Source organism: Heterodontus francisci, chromosome 24 (genome assembly GCF_036365525.1).
Source record: "Heterodontus francisci isolate sHetFra1 chromosome 24, sHetFra1.hap1, whole genome shotgun sequence".
Lineage (NCBI taxonomy): Eukaryota > Metazoa > Chordata > Chondrichthyes > Heterodontiformes > Heterodontidae > Heterodontus > Heterodontus francisci.
Window position 1 is genome coordinate 24,038,485 of NC_090394.1, and position 9,053 is coordinate 24,047,537.

Genomic DNA, 9,053 nt, shown 5'->3' on the forward strand with positions numbered 1-9,053 from the left:
GATCTTGTGTGGAGGAAAATTCCTTCTTCAGAAGACTTGAACGCATGTGAAAGCAGCAGGGAGAAGAAAATCCCAAAAAGTGTGGGTGCGAGAACACAGCCCTGTTTCACGCCACTCAGGATATATATATATATATATGAACAAATCCCACAAAGCACTTGTAATGAAATTGAATGCAGTAGAAAGCATTAAAATGCATTACTCTCTCTCTCCAATACAAGGCACAGACAAACCAACTAAAACCTGTTTACTTGTATTTTGTTTCCGTAATGTCTCCAAAGCATTTCATATATTTTTTCAGTGGCGATGTAAGGGTTGTCAAGACAACAACCAAGGTACATATTGTATCACGACAGCAATCTTTCAACCAGACACTCATTTAGAGAAATATTTTAAAGAAAACACGACACAAGTTCAAGTCTGGAGTTCAATATTTTTTTGATTTTATTTTAGGGAATAAAATGCAAATTTTATACCGCTGTGCTGAATTATCTAATTACCATTTAATCACTGGTAAGAGTCGACACAGATTTTTTCATTGTTGTTTTGATAAAAATAGTAATTACACCCATCCAGATCAAAAAATACTTAATTCACCAGTCACAAATATTTTTCAGTAAATAAGTAAACAGTTTATATCAATATCTTTGTATATTTGTCTTTCAATCTATATTTATTTTTTATATTAAAATATAACGAGAAAAACCAAGAAAAAAATGGCATTTCACTCAATGTAGTTCATTTCTCTAGTAGTCTATCTCTCCCATTATAAGATACAGCTATATTTTGAACAATATTTTTGTCTTTACTAGGCTAAATGGTATGTCATTCCAAAATATTTAAAACTCTGATTAAAGAGCTTCTTCCTTATATCAGTTTGTACTACTTTAAATTTATGTCCTTTGGTATGACGTTCTTGGCTTTCTTCAAAGTCATATTCTGGCAATCTAATCTATCATTAATAGGGTTCCACTTAACCATCTTCTAGAATAAGAGCTGATGGAAAGTAAATTCTATATATTTTATAAGTTAAAATATTACCTGCACAATTTAAACTATACAATAAATGTCTGTTCTTGGTATGCTCAGACTGTGTTTACGTATGCTGAATGTAAAATGTATTTGTACACAGACATCATTGAATGCCTCACTGACACTGGTATTACAGATACTACAGTACTAACAATAGCCACCTTCGTATTACAATGACTATTGCGCTGATAGATAAAGATTGGATTGTACGTAGGAGACAGTTCTTGTTGATAGAAGATGAATCAATTTCTAAAAACAAAAAACAAAAGATAGTAATTTTTACCCTTCAATTACCCAACTGCTTTTGAAAGTCTCAAAATGTATTGTTGTCGTCGCTAATGATAATGAGCAGAATTAACTTGTAATAGACTTACCTTAGATAGTAATTGGGACTGGGTCTGGATTTCCTCCTGTCAGCACAATTCCCAGGCTCCTCACTTCACTTTCTGTATGTTGCGAATTCCAAGCTCGGACTAATGCGGAATTTTCAGCATCTTTAACAGTTTGAAGGTTGACTCCAAGCAAATTTTTCAATTCGTCTGGACTGAGTTTCTGAAACAAAAAGAATTGTGCATTACCTTCAAGGAAATAGGTAATTTTTGTACCCTGCAACTTGTCTTATTAATGCTGCATATAAAGTTAAAGTGCTGAAAAATAATAAAAATGTAAGGAAGAATTAAAACTAAAAGTAAAAAGACTTGCATTTATATAGTGCCCTTCACAACCTCACAGCCAGTGAAATACAACCTACAAACATATTCGCTGTCAATTTATTAAACCCTAAGTTCAAATTTGAACCTAATTTTAAAATTTGCTCCAATATGGAATGATTAGTAATGGCATGATGAAACTAATGAAGATACTGCTTTTAGAGGTCATAATTTCAGTCAAGGCCACCCCACTGCATTCCGTCCCTCACCATTTTTTATAAAGATGCTAGCTCTTGGTGTGGAATCCAGAGGTTGCAGACTTCCATAACCTGAATTGTGCAACCATTCTTCACATATGAGCTTAGACAGTGAGTATTAGCAGGATATTTGACTGTGGAAGACCTCACCGTATAAGGACAAACTCAATCCTGTCTTCATCCTTTGATCTCTCTCACACACACATCCACACACACACACACTTAATCTAATCATAAATTTTCATTTCTCCATACTTTTAATTCTTCAGGATTCCGTGCCAGGAATACATTGGGGTCCATGTCGAAATTGTTGGCAGCAAGAGTCCGTATATCAGCAATTGTTGCACCACCTTGATGAAAAGAACTTGTGTTACGAGTGCTTCCATTTTTTTTGTTAAATTATGAGGATTTGTGTTTTAAAACTGAAAAATGATTCCTTAGATGTTGGAACTTTCTGTTTTATTAATAAGTGGTCATCAGATGGTCTTTTGGACTTGACTTGCAAACAACAGTTACTGGAAGGCACCTGTTTTCAGAAAAATACCCAACAGGGGTTTTTTTTTTGACTTGGGGAAGATGCTTACAGAGAAGTGACAGGTCAAGATTTATAGGGTTCAGGAGGCTTGACTCCTGTGATGTTTTTGGTTTTGCTTTGAACAGGCAGTTGGGGTATGGACAGTGTTGTAAAAATGAGTTAAAGAATCTACCTGCCAAGGACAAACTCCAACTCAGCCTTTTCCATCTCTTTGAGTAGCTGTTAGAAGTGAGCGTAAGAAATAGAGAAATCGCTGCTGTATTTTCCCCTGGAAAGTCTGCCCAAACTGATCTTCAACATCACCAGACAAGAACTGTTCTAGGAAGATCCCAGTGACAGCCATCCACGCATATTTGGGACGCCAAACCATAATAAAGGACATCTAACATCTTTCCATATCTTCTCTTCTTTCTTCAAGAATTAGCAAGTATTTTGCCAAAGTCATCTTTTTGTCTTTTTTTTGTAATAGAACTCTAAAGAATATATCTTTTTTTGGTTAACCGAGTGTATGTAATTGTGCGTGTGTGAGGGCTAAGGTAAAAAGAGAACTTTTATATTGCAAAAAGTGTGTTAATGTTTGCATCATTACTGGTTAAGACTTAGTTTATAATAAACTGATAATTTTGTTGTTTATTAAAGAAGCCTGGTTGGTATATTTTATTCTGGGATAAAAATAGAGTCTATGATTGACCATATTGGTAACTGAGAAAAAATTTAAATACATGTTGGGACCTGGGGAGAAGTGGAACTAAAAAAAAAATGCACTCCTTCCGCCTCGGTCATATCACTTGTTTAAAAGTAATGGCACTGTACCTCCTGTACAATTACATTAAAATGTACAGAACTTTCTGTACACAATAAGCTTCAGTGAGTGATTCTCTTCTCACACTAATACAAAGCATATTGCCACTTGTGCTGAAAGGTCCTATTTAGTGTTAATAAGAAATAGGTCTGAAGTTCAAATAAACCCATGTGCAAAATTGAAAAAAAACAATTGCCTATAAGTGATTTGGAAGCAGTAGTTCAATCTCATATCAGAATTTTTGAGTTTCACTCTTAGTGTTTATTATCAATAGAGTGTCAAGATTAAGTCAGCATCAAGTAACTATTATTCCTTACTTCACTGCAATAACTCTATCTGTACAATTAGATAAGTATTGGGTGCGAGGGTCAGCTTCTCAATAAAAACTGGCTGAATGTCTCTTTCACTCCATAGTATTTTCAGATTAATTGCACATTTCAAAAATACTTGACAGATTATTAGTTTTCTACTAATTGTGGGAAAAAATTACATTCTCCAATTTTTTTAAATCAGTGTCTGAAATTTGTATAATTTAGTGCAGAAAATAAGTCCAGAATTTAAAACAATTTATTGTGATTTACTGCAGTCTCAGTATTACTTACCAAGGTATGTCTTCATCTGGTTGTAGTAAGTGACTGAATCACTATTTTCAATTACACTTTTTGCTTTGTTGTATATTAAGTTTTTCTTTGATTGAGAGCATGAGGAAATATCCAACGGGGTTGCATTGCTGTAGGAAAATGGTTACAATAGTCAGTGAGTTATATTATGTTACTCATAGAATGTTAAGTTTTACTAATGCAGTATTACATTCTACTAGTCAATTTCGCAAAGCATTATTCAGCGTCAGAGTTTTCATGAGAACATAAGTACCAGTTGTGTAGTATTACTGGCCCACTAATTTATCAGCATTGGGAATGGCCATCGTAGTGCTGGGATGGATTCTCAGGATTTAGTAATACCTTGAGGTCGGCATCTACAGCCTGGAAGCACTGGGAGGGGGCTCTCGGGTTTCTAGGAACACTGAAGAGGGAGATTAACACAGGTTTAAGATTTTGGATCACCAGGAGAGGGATTCTGAGAACAAGAGGCATTAGGGGGAGAGTTCATAAGGTCTGAGACTATTAATAGTTATAGGACGAGGGAACACTGGGAATGTGGAGTAGAGGTTTGTGGGTGCAGGCTAGGAGAAGCTTGAGGAGGGAGAACCTGAGGTCCAACAAAACTTGACCAGTAGCTTTGCAGCACTGGAGGTTGCTGGAATTTGGCACAATTGGAGGCAGCAGGGTCTAACGCTCCTGTGGGGGAGGGGGCCAGGAAAATAGGCCCCAAACTGCCGTTAGTCTTTTTCAAACCATCAACCCCTCCCCCACATCCCGTGTTCCCACATATTATGCACCCCCACTGTCACTTTGTCCATTGTCAATTGGTTCCTATCTTTATGTTCTTATCGTTAAGCAGTAGTGGTAATCTGCCTAAGGGCAGGTCCTTTGCTCATTTCTCCACTCCTCACGGTCCTGCACTTTCCTCTTCAGTTCCTCATAAGAATCTCCCATTTTTTAAACTTCCATGAGAAATCAGCAATATCACCAAGGAAAAGTACATGAGGTGGTTTCCTGTTGCCTTCCTCATGTGTGTTTTAAAGGAAACACAAATCCTCTTCCGGAAGGATCCTCTGCCTGTAAGCAGCCATTGTCTCTCATGGTTCTAGCTCTTCTGCCATCAGCACCAAAAATTCACCGATTCCACCACTGGCCATGGCTTGTAACCCTGAGCATGGGACCCTTACCTGGGCCTGGGATAACTCGCAAAAGGGCAACGACAACCACCTCCTGTGGTTTCAAATGACCCTGCCTCCCCAAGTCAAGTATTTAAGCACAAATGTTCTGTTTGTTAAAATTATGGCCCATCAAATTATGGGCTGGAGGTGCGCAGTTTTCCGCTATGGAATCCTCGGATGCCCCACAATACAATATTAGCAAGTTTGTAGAATTATTCAGTCTTTACTAATGTCACGAATGGATGAAAATCAACTGTAAATTATAATATCTTTGTGCACTTGGGTGTTATTGTCAGCTGCCATTATACCCAGCATGTTTACGTTGATTTACTTCTGTGTTCAACTTGTTTAAAATGGAGGGGGGAGATCACTTCACCAACAGGAGGTGGGACAGCTACTTGAAGGGGTCTAGTCACATGACCTAGAAGCCACCCTTTTTTAGCCTATTTGCTTTTGAAACAGTTTCAGTTAGAGAACAGCTCATACAAAAAAACAGCTGCCTTGAAGCTGCATCTCACTATCTCCGGGGCCTGCCTGCAAGAAGAAGGAAAGCCACAGTCTGCAAAGCTGCAAGAAAATCTCTCTGCTCTCTGCCAGTTTTTCTCTCGTCAAAAAGGGTAAAATCAGAAACTAAGCTGTCTCAGCTCATCTCTGAAAGTGCATGAGAGGAAAGTTTAAGAGAAGAGATTTCCTACGACTCCTACTGCACTCATCATTTCCAGTCAGTTAATTCAAGCTTGGGACTTTATGTTAGTTAAAAAACGGACTCTAGTCTCAACTGGAACCCCCCCCTGTCAGTTTGTAATTAAGCCATTTTTCTACTTGGTAAATGTCCATGCCCTTTAAGTGTCTCTACCTTTCTTTGTATGTTTGTGAGCGTGCGTTGTGAAGTTAACCCCCTCCTGAGTTTAACAGTGTGTGTTAATAAACCCTACTTCTTTGTTTTAACTTTAACAACAATGTTGTTGCAGTCCTTTAAACGTCAGGGCTCACCAACTGAGGGAGTGGAGAAATACGCCATCAGAATTTTCCTCTTTTTTTGTTGAGAAAAAGGGAAAAATTAAAATCACAATCTGCTTATGGACAGGTTGTTAAAAATAGTTTCAAAAATTAACTACCTGCTCGTAACACTAAACATAACTTTCCTTAAAGAAACAGAAATTGCCTCATAAAATGTTCAAAGTTCATCAAGCTTTTAAATGAAATACATGCATTACGCTTCCAAACGGTCAGATTTGTTTGAACTGAATCAAAAGCAATCATCATCGAAAAAAATTCTCTTTCCACAGTCTGTAGATTGGACCAAGGCACTCAGAGCTAATTTAGTTCCTATTTCCAAGTTGTACATTCTGCCATTATTTTTACATATTACTTTGGTTTTCTACGATTATTTGTTAGATAGAGAAAAAAAAACGAAGGACAATTTGGGAAGCAGAGGAACTGGTTGTTGGTTCAAACAAGGGAGATTCAGCGCTCTGCAGACAGAGGGGCAAAAATCAGGTGGTAAAGCATCACCAGTGGCGGGAGGATGTAATTACAGTAAGACAACTCCGAAGAAACAATTATAAATGTCGACTTAGAAGTTTAGAACAGAAGTGCATGCAGATGAATCTACAATAAGTTGCTGAATCTGTTAATAGAATAACGTTATTTATATATGACTGCATCTGAGACTTTGTTTTTACTAAGCCATTACGCCCATTGCATTATTCTGTGGCTACAACACAGCTGTGTTGAAATAGACAACAAAGTCTAACTGCAGTAAATTGAAGATCCCAATGTCAATTCGAGGTCAATTTTTGTTGCCAAGGGAACTTTGCAGATTAGGCAGTGCTTGCAAATTTCCAGCTCCCAGGTTAAAAGAAACCAATGTAAAATGATTTCTTTTATACTGTTTGAAGTGTGATGCACACATACAATGTAATCATTTTAAACACAGAGGACAGGTAATTGGCTCTCAGAATCCTGGATTTTTTTCTTCAGAGAAGGAACACTTACCTGATATCAGTGGGACTGATTGTCTGGAGTTGGCTTTCATCAAGAAGACACAACACCCTTCCGCCAATAACATTCAATGCAGTGGCACTTAACATTCCAGATGTGGTCAAGTATCTCAAGATGATGGCTTTGCTCTGAATGTTGGAAGAACAGAATGTTAAGAGAATGGCTACAGAGGCAGTAAGCCAGCTTTCATCTTACATCAAGGTGAAATTCAGGTGCCATGAACTTCAGCAACTTTCACCTTTTAATTTACGTTTTTGTAGTGTTTAGTTTCTTACTAAGTTTAGGGCTGTTGGTGCTGGAGAGTACTGCTGTCTGTTATTGTTGTAGCATAGCTGGGGCGTTGTTGATAAAGTCTTGCAGTCTGGATAAGGTCAACTAATAATTCTTTTATTTATTTTATTTAGAGATACAGCACTGAAACAGGCCCTTCGGCCCACCGAGTCTGTGCTGACCATCAACCACCCATTTACACTAATCCTACATTAATCCCATATTCCTACCACATCCCCTCAATTCCCCTGCCACCTAGCTACACTAGGGGCAATTTACAATGGCCAACTTACCTATCAACCTGCAAGTCTTTGGCTGTGGGAGGAAACCGGAGCATCCGGCAGAAACCCACGCGGTCACAAGGAGAACTTGCAAACTCCACACAGGCAGTATCCAGAATTGAACCTGGGTCGCTGGAGCTGTGAGGCTGCGATGCTAACCACTGCGCCACTGTGCCGCCCCTATTATTGTTTACACATCTCTATTTACACTCTCCACAAGCCTCTCTAGCTAGCATCCTTTGTGCTGCTACTCTTTTCTTCCAAAGCCTGTTACCATGTGACTATTATATCATCACTACAGCGGTTACTCTCACTGTCTCCAGCATTAACCTTTTCAGGCCCTTATATTACAAGTACTTCAATATTGACACTCTGTTAACATTACCACATCAGTTATGATCAGTTGCAGAATTAAGGCTCCCTCTCATCTGATCTTGAAGTGACTTAACACGAATCTCAAAGCAGCATCCCCTACTGTATTAAAAGAGCATTTCAATTTCTTGTAGGAGCAAACCCAATAGCCTGTTTGGCTGATATTACTAATTTATGTCAAATAAATAGCAACTTTGAGCGGAATATCTGTACCCACTGAGAATTAGATTAAGAATGCCAAAATCAGTTTCACAAAGAATGTTTACAGCTTGGATTAGATTTGAATTTAGATCTTAGAGATAATGAATTGTAAGCTCTATCTGTACTATCCACTTCCCCGATTGTAAGTATGTTGGTGGGAACATTAATATTAAAACAGTGATCTTTGAAGTAGTAAAACTACCTACTGTAGTCACAAAGCTATCAGCAAACTATAAAACACACTTTCGTCATAGGATGTCAATAAAAATGCTGCCTCTGGTTACAGTAACTGCAAACTGCACTTAAAACAATTCACTATATGTGTCTAACAATTATATACTGTATAAATGCAAATATTTCTAATTTTGTATGAGAAGTTATCATTTCTTTTTTGTATGTTGTTTTTCATTTAAAGTTTAATTATTATTTACCTTGTTGTTGAATTTGTCTAGTGCCTCATTCAAGATGATTTTGTCAAGCTTCTGAATGAATACACCCAGTGCAGTTTCATCTGGCTTATTCAGAGCCTTTGCCGTTGTAAAGCAATTAAATATCGAGGTTAAGTGATCACTGGTTAGACCTGTCAGCAGATTACTCTGCAAAGGAATCCATTTAGAAAAATATTAGGGTAATACATCTCAATATATTTAACTGATCTAAATATCACAAATTATGATCAATGGATCCAGCAGTATAAGGTTCTGGAAAACAGAAAATAAACTAACATTGAAAGCATATTGGTAATTTGACTGCCAAGCATTCTCGATCCCTAATTCATTAACTGTGAAATTCCCTGGGATGTTTCTGAGTAACATGATAAGGTGCTGTATCAATTCAACTCTTCTCCTCGATTACACCCCTCAATATTA

At 37.5% G+C, this 9,053-nt stretch overlaps 1 long non-coding RNA gene across 1 annotated transcript; it reads right to left on the reverse strand.

The window, feature by feature from the left end:
- Positions 1 to 2,202: 2,202 nt before the first annotated feature.
- On the reverse strand, positions 2,203 to 7,129 carry LOC137383656 (uncharacterized). The gene is made up of 3 exons (XR_010977430.1): positions 7,055 to 7,129; positions 3,879 to 4,006; positions 2,203 to 2,289 (listed from the first exon to the last, which is right to left on the reverse strand). It is a non-coding gene; the product is annotated as an uncharacterized lncRNA (long non-coding RNA).
- Between the last annotated feature and the right edge of the window lie 1,924 nt (positions 7,130 to 9,053).